The sequence below is a fragment of the Phoenix dactylifera genome, chromosome 13 (assembly GCF_051530095.1).
Source record: "Phoenix dactylifera cultivar Ajwa chromosome 13, Ajwa_hap1_PhDact_Kaust_v1.1, whole genome shotgun sequence".
Taxonomy (NCBI): domain Eukaryota; kingdom Viridiplantae; phylum Streptophyta; class Magnoliopsida; order Arecales; family Arecaceae; genus Phoenix; species Phoenix dactylifera.
In genome coordinates this window covers 26,653,633-26,663,132 of record NC_143202.1, presented here as the reverse complement: position 1 = coordinate 26,663,132, position 9,500 = coordinate 26,653,633, and the positions used below count along the sequence as shown (strand labels likewise).

The 9,500-nt window shown below is 38.5% G+C and overlaps 1 long non-coding RNA gene across 1 annotated transcript; it reads right to left on the bottom strand.

The window, feature by feature from the left end:
- Nucleotides 1–607: 607 nt before the first annotated feature.
- On the bottom strand, nt 608–7,359 carry LOC103703253 (uncharacterized). The gene is made up of 3 exons (XR_016398236.1): nt 7,125–7,359; nt 6,884–7,029; nt 608–3,815 (listed from the first exon to the last, which is right to left on the bottom strand). It is a non-coding gene; the product is annotated as an uncharacterized LOC103703253 (long non-coding RNA).
- Between the last annotated feature and the right edge of the window lie 2,141 nt (nt 7,360–9,500).

Sequence of the window (9,500 nt, the reverse complement as noted above, 5' to 3'; positions counted from 1 at the left end):
TTGATGTTAAAAAATTGTATTAATATCTAAGGAACAATTACAAGTTGGAGTGAATTATACTAGACATTCTTTTGTGCATGGGACAGCTATGCATCAATAAAGGCTACTATAGTAAAAATTCTTACTATTTTTCTTCGTATGAATGATGTGACTTTCTACAAACAAAGAACAATGAAGATTAGTACAAAGAAAAGAAAAAAGATTCAGTTTCACCCCTCACAAGTTTCAACAATTGTTCTAGAGAAGTTATGCATGTGAAATCAATTATAATTGAAAGATAGGACTAGAATATTTCACTCTATTTGTTATTTCCACCCATCGAGTATGCCAAAATGGATAATTAGAAAAAATCTATATGTATGACGGATAAATATTCACTTTTTGATGCATGAGATCTTGAAGGAAGATTCCGAGAGAGAGAGAGAGATTTGATGAAAGAGTAAAAGAAAGGAAATCCCTGCATACAGATCAGTTCCTTGCTGAACAACAGCACTTCCAATTCCAAATCCAAGTCCTCCAAATGGAGCAGGTTAGAATCATTGGACCAGACACCTCCAGTTCAGCAGCCATATTTCTTGTACCAAGAAAAAATACAAGCAAGGAACAATTGGAAAGAAAAAACTCATGGATTAATATTTGAGAAATACAGAAGTAGCACTACACAGAAAGAATAATAATGCCTTCACAGACCAGGAAGACCACTGAAACAAACTTCTGCACAAATATCAAGCTAATGAGAGGGCAGGTAATGGCAATTAACTTCCTATACATCCCAGCTACCCTAGAACAATCGGAACTCAACATACCTAAGAAGCTAAACAAGAAGGCCCTAACATTCTTTTCTGTCTTCTTTTCCTCAGAAAGGAGATCGTCGACCAATTCCTTGATAGTCTTCAAAATATCAACTGGATTCAAACTTGGCCAGTGTACTTTCCTTTCTTTTGACATCCCACTTTCTGTGTACCAAAATTTGTGGCAAGAGCGTCAGTTTGGGATCTCCCAGCTTTCTCCTCTCCCATCCCAGCTTGAATACCTTAACTCAGACCTGGTGACGAGTAATTGCAACTCAGAACCCGAGATGATCTCTGATTCAGAGACTGCATTCTGAAGCCCATTGCTCTTTCTACCACTAATCTCCTCATCAGCCTCTTCGTAGTTATGGTGTTGGGAGATCTTCAGTAGATCCCCACCATCTTCAGCTTTTATACGCATGTCACCATCTGATTCATCTTCCACCCTCCTGAAATGGCTGAAGGTGGTGGTCTCATGACTTCCCCTTGTACATAGGCATGGAATTTATTTCTTGAAGGTTCTATCCTTGTGCAAAATACTTCTTGGTAGTTTCTCAAGCAACCTTGGGCATAGATATTGGACCTCTTGTCAGCTCTGTATCAGTAATTCTCATAGGCATCATGAAAATATGTATAAATTCCCATGTTACTGTCATATAATGTCAATCAAATGGAAGTTTGGATAGCAAAGCACAAACCTAACACGACTTGACTAGGATTTCATTAGCAAGAGGGAAGAAAAGGATGCCTAGCACAGCATCTGAATAATCCACCATTACAGTTGAACCAAAAATTAGAACTAAGAGCATGAATTTTGTAGTAGAGAATTATTTCTGGCATTGTTACTTTGATAAATCACATACCCACATTCAGAATTGGCTTTTTACCTGTGACCATCCACTAAAAACATGGATTTCAATGAGAAGCATTTGTAGCAGCTGGCCAACATTCTTTTTCTCAATTTCTAATTAACTCCAGCATCTTCATTCCTGACATGTTCTTCTTTTTTTTTAAGTTTTGAAGCACTATTCTGTTAGATGGGTAAATCCAGATTTAGTGTTTTGAACATTTTTTTAATTAGCAACTATGGGAGCCTCATGCACTGGGCTACCCTTTTTTAACGATTTTCAACATATTGCACCTACCAAAATAGAGCCATAGGTTTGAGTCTGTCAAACAATGGAATTAGTAATATGACTCAAAATTGCAAGACTAAGATGACCATACATTGGTAATCAATCAAAAGACTTGCTTACAATTAGAGATTATTAACATAGTAACAAGCTACTGTGGCTGTACCGGTGCTGCATCATATATATATCCGAACATCAATAGCAGATTTTCTATCGGGTACAACTGAATTTAGAACAAGATAACAGAACATGTAATCAATCCTATCAAGCAATAGGAAAGAAAGAACTGACCTGGTTGGTACCAATTAGATACAAATGAAAGCACGTGAGACAACCAACAAACCACAGAGAGATGAAACAATATATAGTAAGAGCTACAGAGGCAGGAGGCCTTTTCATTGCCTTCCATACTGCAGGATAATTCCCATCCATGAGAAATTTGATGTACAATGCAGACATAGCAAACACCCAATGCAAAGAAGAGCAGAGGATGAAACAACTTTTGACATCTCATTTTATGTGGATATCAAAAGTTCTAAAATTTGATTGACCAGATGTTAATTAATTAAACTGACCACATATGGATAATAGATTGGATGATGGTTATTGGTTAAGTTTAAAGTTGATGTATTTTTCTCTTTTTTATTATCCCTGGAAATTTTGAGATGAAAACTGATGCATTCCCCTACACCTATTGTAACTTTTATTACATCTTTTTGAAATGGATGATGGGGATCCCAGATCAATGATTCGAGCCGTTGTAACTCATGTGGTCATGCTTTTGTTGTGTCATATGGTATGTCTTACATGGTAGCTATAATAAATGGAATTTATGTACTAGTAAAAATATTAAATTATGATTCAGTAGCAATTTCTTGTCTCCATGATTATTGTTAGAATAAACCTTTTTTCAATTATTTATCTAATATCCTACATTAAGAACAGAAAAACAAGAAATAAGGATGAAAATTTAGATACAACGAAAAACAAAAATAACAATTGTCACAAGACATTCTCTGAATTCTGAAAATATTGGAGGAAATTGAATACAATTGTTAAATTTCAGTTAATTGTCTAAAATAGATATTTACTTATGCAACTCTGTACATAATACATACTAGACTATTTTCTTTTGAATTATATTCTTATAATATAGTAAAGTAATTTTTTTTAATATACTTAATGATCTGAAGCAGAATTTAGTAACGTCAAAAAATCAGACCAGTTTGCTTGGAAATTCTTGCTATTCTATTGCCTGCCCTGCTACCATGACTTCTTTTATAATTATGATTCTTATGATGGCGTGTATTATTTCATATTGTTTAAATTATCCAACTTTCAACCACTTGATGCATAGGCCTAACTGAATCTGAGTGGAAAAATCCACTCAACCAAATCCTAATTTACCATCCCCACTCTCTCTCTCTCTCTCTCTCTCTCTCTCTCTCTCTCTCTCTATATATATATATATATATATATATATATATATATATATACTTCTATGTATCAAGATCAAGATTCAAGAGTAATATTTTGGATTTGCAAATTATATAATTTATAATGTACTTTTACTCATTGGTTATATTCCTATCATCCATTTCGTGTTTGATTAATATATAGTATATCATGATCTTTTCTATCTATCTATATATCTATCTGTCTGTCTATCTATTTATATTGATGAAATAGTAAATCACACTAAACTATCACATGCTGAATAATAAGGGCATGGTACAAGATTTGAGTACAAAAGTGGATACATCCCCAGGTAATCTGCATCCATGTACTTCTAGTAGAAGGAAATGCTATACAAGAGCTTTTGCTTGCGCTGCTTCTCAAAAACGGCAACAATGCCATCTATTGCATCCTCCCAGCAATCTATTGCTTTAAGCTGCACCATAAACACGAACTTTTAAAGGCGATTTAGCAACTAATTAGTGAATTTTGGCATGAATTCAAATTTGAAACAACAGAATTGGAACAACAATGACTCAACATTCTTTCCATTAATTGTTTCTGTTTGACAAAAATCTAGCTTGGTTTGATCATACACTACCAATGCATGATAGGTTTTCTGTTTGCAATGCATCCACTAATATGCGTCAGCACACAAGCAACGATGGAAGTTTATTTCATCTTTGATATTTCTTTTCCAAAAAACAGTAACATGTGATGCAGCTCATCAGCTGATTTGATAAAATTACATTAACTGTAATAGGATAAATTATTTAAAAAATCAACAAATCCATCTTATGCTAACATTATGAACTGTATTTTTACCCAAACAGTATGGGCGGAGTGTGCATGTGGTGGATGATGCTTGGGTGGACTTCCTTCCGGTGAGACTCTGGCTGACCATAGTCAACGTCGAGGTCGAGGATGGGATTCGAGTCTGCGATCTCCTCCGTTCGGAAGGGGCTAGGTGGGATGCTAGCCGAATTGATTAGTTGCTCGGGGAACACCTCATAGAGAGAGTTCGGTCGCTTTCGGTTTTGATGTGTGCCAGTCCAAATGTGAGGGTGTGGAGTATGTCCTACAGACCCTGAGTTAGGGTGGGAGATATCAACATTATCCAGGGTGGACAGGGCCTGAGACTAGATTGTTTCTGGGTTTGGAGGGTCAATCTTTACACGAGGGTGGCTTTGTTCCTCTCAAAGGTGACATGGGACCGTTTGCCGACGAGGTCGGTGCTGTGCGAGCGGGGACTAGGTATTCATCCCCAGTGTTGCGAGTGCCAGTGGACGAAACCGTAGACCACGCTCTATTTCAGTGTGAGCATGCTAGGAGGGTCTGGAGGCTTGTCGGGATTCCACTGGATGTTTGGGGCCATTCAGGCTCCTTTTTGCAGGCAATCAGGAGGTAGGCTAGCACCCCCGAGACTCGGCAAGCGGCCGTGGGCGCAACGTATGTTGCTTATCAGATTTGGTTAGCGAAGAATGCCTAGACTTTTGGCGAGAGTAGCTCTTCACTGAGGTTCATGGTTGAGCAGGCCCAGGCACAAGCGGCAGAGTTATCCATGCAGCTCGGTCGGATGGATCCTTAACAACTCGAGGCACCTAGGGCTCTACCTCTGCTCGTGGAGCGCCTCAGACAGTGTTTTTCACATGGAGGCCCCACCCCTGAGTTTTCTCAAGGTCAATTTCGATGGTTGCGTGCTGGAAGGCGATGCAAGAAAAAAATTGGCTTCATCATCAGAGGCTCGAACTCCAAAGTGGTTGTTGCTAGTGGTTGTCAAATTTTTGATACCTCGGTGCCAGAAGCTGAGCTGAGAGCAGCTTGGACCGGACTGGGCTATGCTTGGCATGTGCTGCGGGCCAGAGCAATTATGCTTGAGGATGACTCGGCTACGATGATCGGCTAGGTCCAGGAATGCATAGGTGGTGTATGTGGTTGTCACCCCCTGCTTCGAGATATCCGGACTATGGTTAGTGGTGGCATAGTTGTCTAGGCTAAACATGTATACAGAGAGACTAACAAGACTGCAGACTGAGTGGCCTCGTATGTGGCCAATCACTCTGGAGGTGCCTTGTGGGTCGGAAAGAGGGAGCTGCCTAGAGTGCTCCGGGAGTTACTGCATTTTGATCTTTTTGGATGTGTCTGTACTAGAATTATATGAATTATCCGTTCTAGCAAAAAAAAAAAAAAAATCATATTGTTACCGGTTAGAGCTGCAATTCTGAAACTGGCATGCAGGGGTATATGCTTTAAGATTAAGACCATTAGTTAAGCCATGAAGCCACTTAATCATGTGGCTTAGGTTAGGTTGAAGATGGATAACAAATCAAGTGCCTAAATATCAATATGACAAGCATAACAATCAAAGGACCGACCTCTATAATATGTTCATAAGCTTGTATGCACGCATTGCATACCTCCTGGCATAAATCCAAAGCAAGCAAAGCCCCAATAGGAGCATCTTCATGGTTATATTTTACATCCAAATTGATTATTAGTACACTTTTTATCAATGTATGCTCCCGATTATTTAGATCTGCACAGTTACTCCAACAGTCACAGCACTAGTATGCTTCTGTAAACCAAAAAAAATAAACAAAAAGAAAAACATGCAAACAACCTTTTAATCAAGTATATGTATTTTGCATTTTACTTGATGGACCAAAAGAATATACATCAAGTGAACATCTGATACTGATGTAAGATGACTGAAGGATCATCTCGCAGGTGCTTCTGAAAAAGCACTACCATTTTTGATGACAGAAAGGTTAACTTACAAAGCATACTCAAATACACAGACTTTTAACAAGCTCAACTTATATTTGCATACAAAAGCGAATCATATTAACTTTTGATCTATTTAATCTCCTAAAGGATGGCCGGAAAAAACACAGAGGTCAAAATTTGGCCAAAAATGAGGTGATTATCTACTTTTAGCTTTGTTAGCATTGGCAACATGAGATGTTTGGTTATAAAAGGGGATTGGTTATCATGAATGAGAAGCCCAAATCAGGGACACATGATAAGTAGAAGATTCCATTTGGAAAGTACTAAGGAAACCTACTTTCAAGTCTACTCGTGGCTTTCAATTTCATAAAAAAATTCTTCTTCCCAACCATCAAAAGAATAGGACATTTTTGATGTGGCCAAAAGGTCTCATTTTCACAGTAAATAGGTCATGACAGATCTTTAATTTCCAGTTCTCAACTTGTCAAGAACAAGAACTTGAATGACGGCCAAAATTCTCAATTATCTCAATTCCACTCCAAGAAATTTTATACAAATCATCCAAGTATGTATTGCAATGGATCCCCAAATCCAAGAAAGAAACGAATCACAACATCGCTTATCAAGAAGATTAAAAAAAACCACAAACTTACCAAGACGGCAATGTTGCAAAAAGAAAGAAATAATGCGATTCAAAGGCATTGTTGAAATTTTATTTTAAATTTTTAAAGAAAAACCTTGCAGAAATGTAAAGAGCAAAAATGTCCAAGAACCAACCTTCAATGACCATATCGAACACCTTCTCTTCGAAGGTGAAAACAACATCAAAGCACCCACCGGCTGCATTCTCCTGCCATGTTTGGGGTGCAGTCTTCACACTCGAATTCCTCTTGAGCATCGGCAAGATCCCGTTGCGCCTATCCCTATCTCTCAAGAAACGAAGCAGAAGAAGTAAGAAATTCGGAGAGACAGAGGAGAAGGCCGAGAAGAATTCGAGGAGGGGGCGTGTTATGCGTACAGCTCGGGGACCTTGCGGCGGAGGTCGTCGTACATGTTCTTGTAGGGGGTGCCGAACTCGTAGACGTTGGGCTCCCGAAGAGAAGGTTCCCCCCCCCCCCCCCCCCCGGCCTGGGTTCTGGTTCGACGACCACACCATCGCGTGCCATAGCTTCATCTCTCTCTCTCTCTCGTTCTTTCTAGATGCTCTGTTTCTCAAAGGGGTTTTTTGGGAGGGGAGGGGAACCGGTTCGGGTCTGGTCGGAAGATCTGTCTAGATTCTCGACTAGATTCTTAGACCGATCGATCGTGGTCCCATGCGAACCGTGATGGACCCGGTCCGAGAATTACGGTTCAGACCGATCCGTGATCTGGTAGGGGCCGGTGTTCTGATCTCTACCGATTTCGCCTTCCTTCTCCTTGGAGGAGGAAAACTTTAAATCTTTACACTTATCTTAATTGGTAATACCTTTGCTATAACTAACATGGCAATCCAACGAATAAAAACTCAGAGCATAGCTGCAGGCCAACTACTGAGAGCCCACCATGCGGTTAATCTAACATATGTGGAAAGATCCTTCAAATTTCAAACTTCCCTCTAGCTAGTGATAGTTCGGCCTATGATATGCGAATGTACGAACTATCCAAACGGTCGTGATCTTCAAACGAGATGTGCAGCCTATTACCATAACGACCAATGCATATGTCCGATTTGCTTGACAAGGAACGTTAGCCCTCATTTATATAAAGTACACTCGAAGGCTCTCCAAGTAAGTTTTTTGTACCCTATCGTCTTGCTATCTTTCGCTATCTCAGTCTCCTGTGTTCTCCGAGATCAGCATCTAACTTAGGCATTTGAGAGTCTTTTATCATACACTTTTCGGCAAGTGAAGTTCTGTATTTTTCATTTCAAGTCAGATCAGATTTAAGAGCGCCAGACTAAGTATGGCTAACATCACCCAGCTAGCAATTCGGAGACCAGCGATAACCCCATATCAATCTTGCCAACCTGAACGGATGACCCGCCAAGCTCTCCAGCCCTGTAGCCTACTCAATGCGGAGATCATGTCGGATTTTAGTGGCAACAAGTGACAAGTAGATATATGCCCTCCATATTTTGTCAATTAATTATATTTTGTCTATATAGATATATATGTATGTATGTATACATACACACATATACATATACATATACATATACATATACATATACATATACATATATATACATACATACACACACACACACATATATACATATATATGTATATATATGGATACATATATGTATACATATATATGTATATATATGCATACATATATATGTATACATATGTATGTATATGTATATATGTATGTATATGTACATATATATCTATCTATCTATCTATCTATCTATATATATATATACACATATACATATATACATACATATATACATATACATATATACATACATACATACATATATATATATATATATATATATATATATATATATATATATATATATATATATATACACACATATATATATATACACACATACATATATATATACACACACATACATACATACATACATACATATCTATATATATATATATATATAAAATACAATTTGAGTTTTTTAAAATAAAATTAGTTTTATTATAAATTGAAAAAATAATATATTTTATATAAAATGCTTATTTCATCTGCTATAGAGTCCATATAGTGCTCGATACCCATCATTAATTAGAAGATAGATGGTCATCAAATAATATGCTTTTACGTATCATACATGGTGCGTCTTATTTGATGAGGCGTCGAAGAGCTCGGCCACCAAGGGCGTGAGCCATGAGGGAAAAGGTGGCGGTGAATCAGATCATGAGATGCACATATGGACTGAGAGGGAGAGAAGGAAGAAGATGAGGAACCTGTTCACAAATCTTCATGCCCTCCTTCCGCAGCTGCCTCCTAAGGTGCTTGTTCTCCATCTACATTAGATCGGTTTTCCTTCTTCCTTTTTCTCCTTGAGAAATTGCTCCTGGTTTCTGGAAAAGAACCGAAAATGGAGAAGAGGACTTGAAAGAAGAGGACTGAAATCCACCCTCTCTCCTTCTTTCTAGATGCTCTGTTTCTCCAAGGGATTTTTTCCGGTCGGGTCGGGGGATCTGTCTAGATTCTCGACTAGATTCTTTAGACCGGTCAATCGTGGTTCTATGCGAACCGTTATGGGCTCGGTCCGAGAATTACAGTTCAGACCGATCCGTGAACTGGTAGCAATGGAAGGGGATTGGGCCGGTGTTCTGATCTCTACCGATTTCGCCTTCCTTCTCCTTGGAGGAGGTATTGGTAATACATCTGCCACAACTAACATGGCAATCCAAGAACCCACTATGCGGTTGATCTAAAG